Consider the following 14,358-nt stretch of genomic DNA (forward strand, 5'->3'; position numbering starts at 1 on the left):
TACCTCTGATTTGGAATTTCTCCTTTTTTGGTTTCGATAAACTAAGTAGATACCGCTTTACTACTCAGTGTCGCTATTTTTTTTGTTTGCGCAAACATATTCGGAAAAATTGGGTCTTAAAATACTTAACTCGCACATATCCATAAAAGCTAGTTCATTTTTGGCTACTAATCTCGGTGTGGCGCTTTAATTTTGTGACGTAGGTTCCGACAAACTTGATTCAAACTTTTGCGGATGGGAATGAATCGCCTCTACCCAGAAGTGTTTTTAGTCGGTTCTCCCACGTTTTACGAGCTTTATATTTTTACTCTGTTGTTCTACTGCATCCATTCATCTTTGTGTATTGTCATTTTTCCACTGTTGTATGTTGCGGAAATCAGTTGAGAAAAAATGGTGTTCGCTCGGTTTTTAACTGCAGTAACGGGACGTCAAACGGGACGGCGTTAGGACCATATAGTTTAAGTTTTCATAAGTTTCCGTTAAGGAATAAAACGCTGTGCCAGCAATGGGTAAACGCGTGTAGGAGAAAAGATTTTCGACCGACAGTGCACTCAACTTTTTGCGGTGCTCACTTTACCAAAGATTGTTTCGTGATACCGCCATCAGTTGCCCTGTCAATTGGATATTCGCCGGCACGATTCTTCTCAAAAAAAGAATTTTTTAATTTTTTAGCGGCTGGGTCATATTTGTGATCTCCAATAAAATTTGTAATCCGTTCATTTCTGTGACCGGTCGGGTCTGCTATCCTATCTTGATTCATTGATTTAACTTTTCATTACAGATAATGAAAGAATTGTTGCCAACTACGCAGAGCACAAGTACGTTAACTATGGAGGAACAGGACACCGGGTCTCGTGATGATGATGATGATGATGATGATGATGATGATGATGATATATTGATACCGTTCTCAAGTCCTGTTACACCACCTGCTATCACCAAACCTAAAGCAATCTTCAACCCTGACGATTATGCCCTACCAATCTGTACCTTTGGAACACAGACATTAATTGTAAGTTTTTATCAAGCTTTTGTTTCGTAACAGTCGTAGAAATTCAGTTTTCCTTTCATTAAAAATTTATGAAAAATAATCTTTATAGGAACGTCGTCATACTGCAGTACAGTATGATGCGAGTTATTTTAGAGCTGAAGCTGATACCCAAACAGAGAGTAGGCCTAACAGTACAACATCTGCTATCCAGTGCGAGCTCTTATGTGACGATAATGAATCGGATGAATCGGACATGGTATGTGAGGATGATGAGGAAGAATATTTGGATCCAACCTGGAATCCTGATAATTTTAAGTAAGTATATAAATGTTTACCTAACCCTTTATTTGGAAATGTAAGGCCGGAACACTAGTTTTAATTCTCAAGGAGTACTTATGATATTCAATTAATACATACAAGTGAAACTAAAATCATGAATCATTTTAAATTCTAATAATTTTTTACAGAGATGACGGAGATGATGATGAAGAGGTTACGACATACTCAGTACCAGTAGCCGATGATCCACTCATGGAGACAAAATTTCTCTGTTTTGAGTCAGCAGTGTTGTAAGGAAGATACAGGTCTCAGAATTCAGGCCAAAATTGACATTATTCGGCACAAAAAAGGTCACAGGACGGCCATCTTGAGTTCGATCAACCCACTTTTTCTTATGGGCTGATGGGCCCTTGGAGGATACAAATACCTCTGAAAGATCAACAATACAAGATAATTGATCAAAGGGTCTTCAAAATTTCCCTCGAAAACTTGAAATATATGTAAAAAGTGATGATTTTGGCGAGCAACAATGGCTGCCAATCGGCCATTTTGAATCTGACAGGGGCCGTTTTTGGGCTGAAGATGTGTCTATGGTAGATACATATGTAAACCAAATATAAAGACATTACATTAAAGCGTCTTCAAAACTAACTGGATTCCTTCTAAAGACGAACGGAAGGACGAAAAGTGAACGCAATAGCCCGCTGCGGCTAAAATGGGCTAAAAAGCTGTATCTGCCAGAGGCTCCATTCTTCTAGCTGAACTTGTGGCAATTCAATTAGTACTTGAGCAGATGGTTATTGAGGTTCAATCTAACCCATCAGTTATATGTCAAATTAAAATCTGTGATAGCCAGACTACTGTTGGAATCCTTACACTCAATTGGAAAAACTCTTTATACCTAGACACTGTCGATAGAATAAGGAATTCCTGGAAAGCTCTAAGCTTCCTGGGTTTCTATGTTGAATGCTTGTGGATGCCTGGTCATGCACACGTAAGAGGCATTGAAATTGCAAACGGTCTAGCAAAGAAGCAGCCATTGTGGCAAAGGGTCTTCCACTGGGATAATTCTGAAACTGGCAGAAAATATAATATCAAATCTGATGTCAGCTTGATTCAACGTACAACTGTAAGGATAATCTCGACTGACTGTGGTTTTTCTTGCATGAACTGTTAGGCCCTATTGCTAAATAATGAAAACAAAAACAGAACGATTTTTCAGAACTCAAAATACTCTGATGCATAATCGTGCATATCATGCGGTAGATCAACCGGACAAACGTACGCATCAAAACTTCGCACAGAGAGCGATGCCGGCGTTGGTGTCACTGAGGCAGGCTGAGGATTGCTTGTTTGTCATTTTGTTTGTTACATCGTTTGGACCTTGGTTTTCAATCCTATTGGATTGTTCACTTAACCTCACGACGGGACGGCCTTTGAAGTGTTGCCGGAACTCTGTAAGCAGTCAGCAGGACTCGAACCCGCTTGACTCAGCACTGATAGTGGATGCAAAAGCATCGCGCCTTATCTCACTGAGCTACCGAGTCTGCTCGATTCAATTCCAAAAGACTACAGTAGCGTCAAATAAACATCGTGATATTGCAATTTACGACAAACGACGTGTAAATTTAATAACTGTTGTGGTGTTCAACGTATGGAAGAGATAACATTTAATTTTCCCGGCACGCATGACATCTATCTGCCTAGTGCGTCAGGGGCTGCTACCGCCTCGTGAGTGCGCAGTAGGCGGGCAGAGCATCTTAAAATGAAAACTTATCTTAGAATATAGCCGAATCGATGGGATGGAATTTTACAATAAAATGTCAGTCAACTGATTGATGACACAACATGGTTGTTCTCGGCGTACTTAACAATGATATTTTCCTCCAATAAACCGCTCTGGTAAAATTGAATACACCATCTATCTTTATTGGTGATATGGTATCATGGTTGGGTAGTACTGTTTACCGTTTGATGTTTTGTGTCATCATGAAATTGTTTCAACTTTAGTAAAGGCGTTCCTGCCTGATCACATAACTTACCGATAATGCGATAGAATACATTTTTGGGCCAATTAAACAGAAATCTGGCGACGCTATCTTGGAGGGAATAATCGAAATATTATTTTGAGTCATTTTCAGCTGTGTCTAATGTTTTACGGGAACGGAGATACAATTTGAGGTTACTATGAAAAAGAGAAGACTCTTCTCATAGTTATTTTTGCATTTTCGGAAAGACCCGCCCAGTCACACGTGAACTGACCACGCCTTTGACTTATTGTTTTTTGCGGGTACCGGTATACCCTTTTAATTGGCGGTGCGTTTGAACGTTGTTTTTTCGCAGTTATACTTTTATGATCGTCGATGCGTTTGAACGTTGTTTTTTGCGGTTATACTCCTACAATCGTCGGTTTCAGTTTGTTAAGCAGTGACATCGGTTTCGTTAAAGATGTCACGAAAGGAAGAAGTCGCTTCAGGATTGCGTCGTTACACGTTCACAAACCTTTGAGAGGTGAACCATTTAGATCTCGGTGTATTGAAAATGAAAGAAGAGAGGATTGATGCATTGTCGGACTTAAGCGTGATGAGGGAGCTGACCCCTCCATTTACACCATAATCATCTGTTCTCCACACTGAAGAGATTTATAAAGGATTGCTGGAACATTTTTCCTTTACTCGTCCGGAGGATAACGAAGCTTTATTAGACACTGTACAGAAACTGATTTCAGATAGTCGGAGCCGACCTCGAGATTCTCTTGCTAAAATTAATGAAATGACTAAACTGTCCGAGAATGATGATATTCATCACTGGTTCCGTATTTTTAAAAATTTAGCAAAGAGGTACGGAATTCCTTTGAGCGATTTAACGAGTGTATTAGAACCATATATGACCGGTCTGGCGCCGCAGGCATACTTTTCGTTGAGTGAGGGCGATAGAAAGGTCTACGGTATAGGATGCAATATATGCAGGTACCGATTGACACCACTGCGAATCGTCTGAAGTTCCGTAGGGAAACGAAAAATCACACCGAAACGTTCGTGGATTTCGTTGCAAATTAGGGCACAAACGTCGTGATTGCCCGAAGCGCGGTGATAGGAATCGTCAGGGTTTGAATTGTCGCCATGAAATTAATCGTAAGGAGGTGAAATTCGTTACCGTCGGAGGGTATTGCCTAATTTCTTTATTGCTTTATTTTGAGGTCTCTGAAAAATTTCAAGCTCAAACATTCCGAACTGAATATTTTCTGAAAATAGATCAAAATTTAGTTTAAAATCAGAAAATGTCAAAATTTTATTGGCAATTAACTGTTTTTAAAACGGTAAATTTCCCGTTCTAGAAGATCTAAAAACCTTTTGAGTATGTGGAATTAAGTGGACACCTTCCACTCCTTTGCTTACCCAGATACCGTAACGTATAGTACCTAAATATACATTATTGTTATGGTTTTACGTCAAGAAACAGCGATTTTTTGGAATATTTACAATAATTTGAATGAAATATGCACATTATATGAATATAATTACTTTAAAAACAACAGCTATTCCTTCTAGAGAAGAGAGCCTAGGTCATTTGAAAATCAATTATTCTTATTCAATAGGAAATTATCGGTATACAGTAAAAATGTCCCGGGAAAAAATGTCCTAGTCTATCATTACTAACTTGGTAATTCAGGAGGCTCTTGAACCCGTGTGGGGGTTGGCCCCTGATGGAAAAAACAAAGTGCCGTACCTCTTAACTATGGCTGCAGCAGCTACAGCTCTTCATTCAACGACACTGCGTTCGAAATATGGTGTACAACCCACATTCATCCTGAAACAGGGACTGGTGAGTACTGCATGAAATATGTTTTCAAAATTGAATAGGTGATTATGATTGTGTTCAATGATTCTATGTTCTTTATAGGGAAAACAACAGCTATGACAGCGGGACTGTCAATGAGTGGCGCAATGCACAACATTTTTTCGAATGCCGCCTCCACCGCCTACATTTTGCAAAAGACAGCTAATACCACATTGCCGTTGGATATGATGACTGCTCGTCAGCTAAAATACAAGAAAATGTATCGGTGGCATATTTTGATGGAAAGAACGCGGGGACGAAATCATCTGGGGAACAATCCGTAAAGGCAGGCGTCCTCATAACCACAAAAATCTCGAGACAGTGTGTAGTGCCAGGTATGAATTTCGTTGTACATACATGTACTAATATCTGTGATATGTTTATTGGTTATACATGTATAGCTTAAGTAATTCCCTTTTTTCATTTCAGACTATCAGAACCATTTTCATCCCATTTTTTCGATGTGAGAAAATGATGTCTGACCCAATTGCCATCCAGGCTGTCATCAGAAGATCAGAGCGGGCAATGGATCTGATGATTGCCCTATACGACGTAATAATTAGTGATCGGGCAGAAAATGTCATCCAAAAATTAACTAAACTTACACGTGAAGTACTTGGATTACAAACAAGAGTTAGTAATAATTACGCAATCTTGTTATTTATAACAAAAATGGTAAGATTTTCTTCGTTAACACCAGCATAATATTATTAGTTGGAATTTCTACCATTATAATTTCTTATTTTAGCTATGTAAACGTCTACCGATCGAATTTCAAGAAGTGAAAACTTTCCTTAAAGATTCCTGGAAGGAAAAACTTGCACATGTGTACGCCGGTAGTTAGTCAACGATTCAACTGTATGCGCATAGGCTAATCAAAGAAAAAGAAAAGGCAAATTAATATACCGTATATGCTATTGATTTTATCGAGTTGATTGATTGAGTTAGTTGAATTCGAATACTTCGTTTTTGTTTTCACAGATACGCAGATACACACGATTTGTGAAATCTAGAGGCCAAGAATGCCTTGCGGTCAATTTGACTGAAATGCCTCCCATTGAGGGCTTAGATATAACCGCTTTGAGGAGGATGACAGTAGAATGTGGTGGCAGGAAACAAGAGATGGGCATTTGTGGATATTTTCGCATCGGCGAGTTATTACCCAGGGCTCTTGCCTCAGCGGGGGACGTGATACAGCTTCGAGATGTCGCCGTCACCCCTTCTGGTCTTCAGATTATCGTACGCAAATTCAAACATAGCTCTCGCGTTGGCCCGCAGGTCATTCAGGCCGAATATTCGTCGCTACCCGTAGACATGGATTTGACTCTCATTATCTCGGATTATTTACGTTTCAGAGGGCCCCTCCCTTGCTCATCAACATTTTTGCGACCGAAACGAACCGAGCGCTTTGCCAGGCGCCTCCAGCTGGTGGCGCCGCCAATATCTCTTTGTTCTCTCAGCCAATCACTGTTGAGTACAAGTTCCTTTCTCTTCCGCATCCCGAGCGTGAAAGGTTACGTTTTATTTTTGTCCTTATTTACCCCAAATAATACATGCCAGGCACCTCCAGCTGGTGGCGCCGCCAATATCTCTGTTCTCTCAGCCCATCACGGTTGAGTACAAGTTCCTTTCTCTTCCGCATCCCGAGCATGAAAGGTTACGATGAGACGAGAAGATACACAATATCCGTGTAAGAAGATAACAAGAGAAATCCCACAATAAGTTCAGCCAAAACGAGAAAAATTAACAAATTAGCTTACCCCGACGACATTTTGAATAAAGCTCTCTTGAGAGCCCGTCGTTCACATTTCAGTCACTCTCAAGGGACCCGCGCGCGTAAACAGCCTATTATTGTACCTTTTGTTCCTTTTCTGGAAAAATCTAAAACTCCCCTCCATCTCTTAAACAAACAACTCATTTTTACTTATAACAACAAACTTAGTCGTAATCTTACTCATAACTCCCCCAAAATTGAACCCCTGAACATTGGTGTATATAAAATTCCCTGTAAAGTTTGTAACAAAATATATATCGGCGAAACCGGACGCGATTTACACAAGCGCATTCGTGAACATAAGAATGATGTAAAGAATTTTAAGCCTGAAAGCGGTGTTGCTAATCACGTATACGAAACCAGCCACAATTTTGATTTTGAAAAAGCCTCCATAATTTTCCCCTGTTCAGAAAAGATTAAACGACACATTATGGAATCGGCCCTGATTATTGAAAACTTGGAAAATTGTGTTAATTTGAATAACGGTTTTTCCCCCCACAACATTTTGATCTCCAAATTTCTCGCTTCTCTTGTACCCCCGTTATACTAATTCCCTCATTGTTTTGCCTTTATCATAGTTTGCTTGTTTCCACTCACTCACTGATTATCGCCTTTCATGTTCCTTCTCTTTGTTTTATTTGATTACCCCTTAGCTTGTCCTCCCGTTTTAATCTCTTTAGCTTGTGTCTTTGTTTATTAATTACTTTAATCTACATTGCCCCTAGTTTGCCTTGCTTACTTTAGCATTGTTTTCTAGTTGTTATGTCATTACTTTAATCTATTCCCCTTTCAATATTTTAATCACTCACTCTGCTTCTATTGTTTTGGTCTTGTATAAATATCTTGTAATATTCTCCTGTACTCAGTACGCCTGATGATGGCTAATAGTCTTTAGCCGAAACGTTGCGCAAATATATATAACTCTTCTATTCAAGTTTCTCGTTTTGGCTGAACTTATTGTGGGATTTCTCTTGTTATGAAAGGTTACGTTTTACCACCCACCATTTCCTTCCTTAGCACCTTTCGAATTGGTGGCATTTTCTGAGCCCACTTTGACGTATTCACTCATTAATTAATTAGGTCAAATAGCTAGGGCGTTTGACTTCGTTTATATTACGTAACTCTGTATTATTCATCTCCATAACTAGGTCAAAACAGCTAGGGCGTTTTGGCCATAATTTTATGATTTTATGTTTATAATATCATTGTCTAAATATTAGTTAATAAGTTTGTAATGGTTTTTTTTTGTATACGTCAAAAACAGCTAGGGCGTTTTTGACATTTCTAATTTTTATGTTTTGTATATAATAAACGTCAAGCAGCTAGGGCGCTTGGCCTTTTCATCCAAATATGTCTTCGGGTCGTTTCTGTTGCAAAAATAATGCTGTCGTTCAAATGTCGAGTAAGTGTGAATAAACAATATATAAAGTATATTGAATGCTATTATGTATGACTGTCTATCATTTCATAATAACTTTTTAGCGGGATATAACGGTGATATAAGGGCAAAAAGACGTTCACTTATACCATGCTCATCATTTGCGGAGAGCATTTTGATAAAAATTAATAAAGGTAAGATAAAGAATTCACAGGCATACTTATTGATATTTATGATGGCGTGTCATGGCAGAAAGTACGGACTGCACGTAAAGCTCAGCGAAGGAAAAATATCACTGATACGCGATAGAGAAATACGATTGTTACTCGACAGATATAATCGTAAGCTATATATTTGCTACATACGTGGTTTGTGTCTTATTATTGCTCTCGACACTAAAAGCGTGTGATCGAAGATTTCGAAACGCCGAACGAAGAAGCCGAGGAGCTCACTTAACCAATATGGCGTCGCACATTGTCCGTAGCCATTGCTGTACTTCCTCGGACTCCAAAGACATGATCGAATGTAACATATGTAAACTTTGGGTGCACTTTAGCTGCACTGGTCTACCTGGTTATCAATTGTTTAACCTTGCCACAACTCATAGGAAGTACCAATGTATGAACTGTACCGATATTCCATCGGATTCCGAATTTCTCCAGCAGCCATTCCCGGTAAACGTTGCTGTACAGCCATGTGCTGATTTCGCTGTACAGACTGAAGAACTATCGTCAACATGTGTTGCCATTCAAACTGATGAGATATCGCTACTTCCGTGTAGGCCTATCACCGGATTAAAAACCTCCAACTGTGGAACCCAAACTGATATCATCACTGATGGCCTAACTGAGACCCTGATAACGTCGAACGCTATCCTACAGTCGACTGTCAGAGAGTTTGAGGCAAAGCTGCTTCAAAGACTCACGAATGCTAGTCTCGAGAATGAAAAATTGAAGTTGGAGCTTGCAAATAAAGAGATTAGCGAACTTAATAACCATATTGCAAAATTAAAATCCAAAAGAGCAACCAACTCGTGCTCCAATTGTTATGTGCTGAAAAGGTGCGAGGTCTGTCACTTAGAAATCTGATGAATTGAACCGCATAGTCGAGAAATACACTTCCGGGATTTGTCAGCTCAGAGAAGAAATTCTCCTGAAAGGGGAGGTTGTGTTGAGAGCACAATCAAACTTCAGATGAACAGTTCTTGGATCTTGCGACAGCGAACAGGTTATTAAAAGATCATGTAAAAGAGATCGATGATCTTCGTTGTCGAATAAAAGCGTCCGAGATTCGGGAAGATTCGGAACAAGAACTTAAAAAAGCGAGAAAGACTATCTCTGACCAACATAGAAATACAACTATCTGCCGAGTCAAGCTCTGAGCCATTCAAGCCAGTTCTGAATAATAAACGACGTCAACAATCGAATACAAATACCGAACCAAGAGTCAGTCCCTGATATCACCGGTTCGGAAAACCACCAAAGTCACTGATGTTCTTATCGTTGGAAATTCCCATACCCGAGGTCTTGTGGCATCAAAAATGTTCAGACACAAAAAATGCGACATCTCGACACTATCTGATAAAACTATTAGGGGTGCAACGAACTACGTAACGTCGAGTCGTCAACGAGTGAACATAATTGTTTTACACGTCGCGGATAACGATCTAGCCAATGGGAGTGCTGACCTCTGTTTTACAGAAACGGAGAAACTAGTTAATGTCTGCAGGGAAACCTTCCCAGATGCGAAAATCTGTATCTCGTTGCCTCTGTCGAGAAACTGTGCAAGCTACAATAAGACCTGTGCTGATTATTCTACCTCTGTAAAGAAATTGGACGGGATTCATACCATTGAACACCATTTGGATCGTAAGTTACTTGCTGAGGATGGAATTCACCTCTCTGGACCTGGCGTCGCTGCTTTTGTGAGAGGCCTCAAAACTGTTTTGAACCCTCTTCTTGGACTTAATCCGACCAATTATACCAGACCTACCGAACATAGGCCGACCAACAATCGCACTCAGTTCCGTGGAAATATTCGATATAATATCAACTCTCGTTCATCCAACTCTCGTTCCGTCCCGAATGACAGATTCAACAAACCTGGCAGATTTTCTGGTAACCACTCGACCAATAACCGAGGTCGCGTGCAGTTGATGGATCTCCTCAATGCATTATTAACTGCTCTACTGTAGACCCGTTCAACTCAACCGACATAACTGTGTGTAAACTTTGTTACGAGTATTGTGTTAATATGAAGTATGGAATCTAACCATAGGTCTTTAACGTATGGGATCTAACCTTTGGTATATAGCAATAAACTGTATTCGTTAGTTTAATGGCGTCTCTGCTTGTCATTACTTGGAATTCTCACATCACAAACATGGTGTCAGAAGTTATTAGGGAACTTTCAAGCTGGTTAAAGGATGCGGAGATAGAGGAGATGATATCCTTACATCACTACGAATACCGAGGCAAGTAGGTAGTCGTTGAAACAACACTGAATCAAGTGGTTTGAAGCGAAGCTCTCCGAACCGGAAGTGAAGAGACGTGTGTACGTGGCAGTATTGAATTTGCAACTGTACTGTACTACTGTACTGGAAAAAATGTTAACAGCGACTGAGAGAAAGGATTATGATAAAATAATTCAAGAATTGGAAAGCTATTTTGTTCCCCTGTGCAATGAAATCTACGAACGTTTTGTTTTTGGAAATTACACACAAGGAAATGACTCAATCGATGCGTATGTTATTCGACCTCGTAAGTTGGCATCTACTTGCAACTACGGCGATAGAACCGATGAGCAGATCAGAGACAGGTTAGTCATTGGTGTGTCGAGTAAAAGCCTACAAAAGAAACTGTTATGTGAACGGAACTTATCACTAAATAAGGCAATTGAGATAGCGAAGGCGTCTGAAACTGTTACAGAGCAGGTCGATAGATTAGGAGCCTGCGAGGATGTCAAACGTTTTACTTCAAGTAAGCCAAAACGTTTCAGTAAGCCACCAGTATGTAAATATTGCGGTTCAGCACATCAGAAAGGCAAATGCCCAGCGTATGGAAAAAAGTGTAATAACTGTTCGAAATTAAACCATTTTGCATCTGTTTGTCAGCAGAAATCGAACAAAGCAGCACATAGTACAAGGGCTCCAGCGAAATATATTGATAAATCTCGTGAGAAACCGGTACGTCAAGTCAAGTACGAATATGACAGCGAGGAGTCGATTTATAAGATTTCGACGGAAATCGTAATACGTATAATGTACTTATTGGTGTGGAAAACCCGGATGGAAAAAAAGTGTCGATTAGGGCGCAGATTGATTCAGGTGCTAGTTGTAGTACGATGCGGCTTGCCGATTTACGCAGAATTATGGGTACAGCAGACCCAATTATGCGCGCTACTACAACGACCCTGCGTATGTACAACTCCGCTCCGTTGAAACCAGTCGGTTGCGTGAGTTTGTATTGTGAAGCGAAAAATGGAGTTAAAAGAAAATACATGTCGAGGTGGTTGATAATGTCGATATTACATTGTTATCGGGTAACACCTGCAAAGCGCACAAATTAATATCGTTCAATAAACCGCTACCTGTAAATAAAGTCAGTGCGGTGAAAAGTAAGGAACAAATTCTCGAGGAATATCAGGATGTATTCCAAGGTCTTAGTAGGATGGAAGGCAAATATCACATAGAGCTTGTTCCAGATGCGAAACTGGTACAAAATAGTCCACGTCGGGTACCGATTCCCGTAAAGGATTGGTTAGAAGAAAAGTTATCAGAACTGTGCACTCGTGAAATTTTGACTAAGGTTGACGAACCTTCCGATTGGATGTGAAGCTATTCTCGATTCTTGACGTGAGAGAGGGTTTCTGGCATATTGAACTCGATGAGGAATCTTCGAAATTGACTACGTTCTGGACACCGTCTGGTCGTTATTGATGGCTCCGAATGCCATTTGGTTTAGCGTCTGCACCGGAGGAATTTCAGCGACGTTTAGGCATGGCGTTAGAAGGTTTAGAAAATACGGCTAAAATCGCAGATGATATCTTAGTGTGGGGCTCGGGTAAGAACCCCGAAGAGCTAAACGAGTCTCATGATCATGCGTTCGAAGCTCTAATCATCAGGTGTAGAGAACGAGGTATTACATTAAACTAACCGAAACTCCGCTGTAAGAAAACGAGTGCTGTATATTGCGGGAACATCATAAGCGATGAAGGGTTAAAGCCCGACCCTGAAAAAATAAGCGCAATCACGGAGATGCTGCTTCCGGAGTCAGTTCAAGCCTTCAGCGATTATTGGGTATGATCACATATCTTTCTAAATTTCTTAAGACGACTGACCGACAAAAATGCGATATGTGAATGGCAGGATAAGCACGAAAAGGCATTCAGTAACGTGAAAGAGTTGTTAACCCAGGCACTGGTCTTGTCCTATTATGATGCGCTAAAAAATTCAGTATTGAGTGCGATAGCTCACAGGTAGGATTGGGGGCAGGGCTGTTTCAAGATGGCCACACAACCGCATATGGATCGCGAGCACTATCCCAAACGGAGCAAAACTATGCTCAAATAGAGAAAGAATGCCTGGCGATAGTATTTGCGGCAGAACACTTCGAACAATATATACTAGGGAAGGCTGATATTACTGTATACTCAGATCATAAGCCATTAATGACAATTTTTAAGAAATCTATTCTAAAAGCTCCGAAGCGACTACAGCGTATGCGACTGCGTCTGCAGAAGTTTGATATTCACGTGGAATACAAGCCAGAAAACAAATGCGCGTATCCGATAAATTTTGTGTTTAGTTAATCAAAATGTTTCTTCAATCGACATCATCAATTTGCAATATCCTCCTTTCAAATTCCGCAATATCCTCCTTTCATTGAATGAGAACAAAATCATCAAATTCCATTTTCAAACGTTCTTTGATTATCAATTATGTTGACAATTTTTTGGCTCACAATATATAGTATTAACAAAGAATATGGATTCTATAGATTTTGGTTGGTAATTGTTTTTGAAAGAATTTTGCATTGAGGAGTTTTTTCATTGATTACGGTATGTATTTCATATATTATTCATTCTATACATATATCACTCATATTTACAGACTATCTATCTTATCAATTCCAGTTTGTCTTCGAGAGCATGACGAAGATGCGATAGAGTGCCGTTTGCCGTGGATGCAATCAATGCGCAGAAAACGTTTTTGATTATCACCAAGGCCTTGACAGATTAGCGTCCGCTGCTTGGCGCGGCTTTAAAGCTATGAGTACCGCTGTCATTTTGGAGAAAGTTCTGATGGATGCGAATTTATTGTACTCGGAGCATCAGGTTCCATTACGAATACACGAATACTCCGAAAGTTTATTATCAAGCGAGACCATGAAACCAATTGATGTTTCTGCGAACGGTGACTGTTTATTTAACTCTGTGTCTGTAGCACTCGTGGGGGACGAATCCATGAGCAATCAACTTCGTTTACGAACAGCAGTGGAGTTGATGATTAACTACAAACACTACAGGAATCATCATCTATATAATCAATTCCGATTGGTATCGCCTGATTTGGAGGATGCTATTCTAGATTGTGCTCGCCCTGGAGCATATTTGTCGATGTAATGGGCCTATCATCTGTGATTTGGCGAGTCATCAAAACAGTGTATCCGGCAATGAATGGTATTGTTGACAATAGCATACCGATATTAAATTCAAATATTTGGCCACGTGAATCCACAGCGAACGACGGATGCGCGATCACGGTGATGTGGACGAAAGTCAGAAACCGAGGAGACTCCCAACGAACGTGGATTCCGGACTATTTTGTACCACTTTTACCAGCGGAGAGATTTCTAAATTGTAAGTTACATTCGATCTTGTGTTTTTATCGCATGATTATAATTGAATGAAACTTAAGTCAATCATGATTTTCAATGCAATCATGATTTTCAATAACTTTCAATGCATTTTTGAGTCAGAGATAACAAACTCCACACTTCAGGACAGGAAGCACAGCCGATCTCTTTATATAGTGAGTATATCGGATTACCAATATCCTTAAAAATCTAATTGTTTCATCCATTTGCCTTAATTTCA

The 14,358-nt window shown here is 39.9% G+C and overlaps 1 protein-coding gene across 2 annotated transcripts in view; it reads right to left on the bottom strand.

Annotated features, from left to right (window-relative positions):
- The window catches only part of LOC141905008 (uncharacterized), a 90,197-nt gene that overhangs the window by 72,377 nt on the left and 3,462 nt on the right, over window positions 1-14,358 (bottom strand). The gene's annotated exons all lie outside the window — the stretch shown is intronic.

Source organism: Tubulanus polymorphus, chromosome 5 (genome assembly GCF_964204645.1).
Source record: "Tubulanus polymorphus chromosome 5, tnTubPoly1.2, whole genome shotgun sequence".
NCBI lineage: Eukaryota > Metazoa > Nemertea > Palaeonemertea > Tubulaniformes > Tubulanidae > Tubulanus > Tubulanus polymorphus.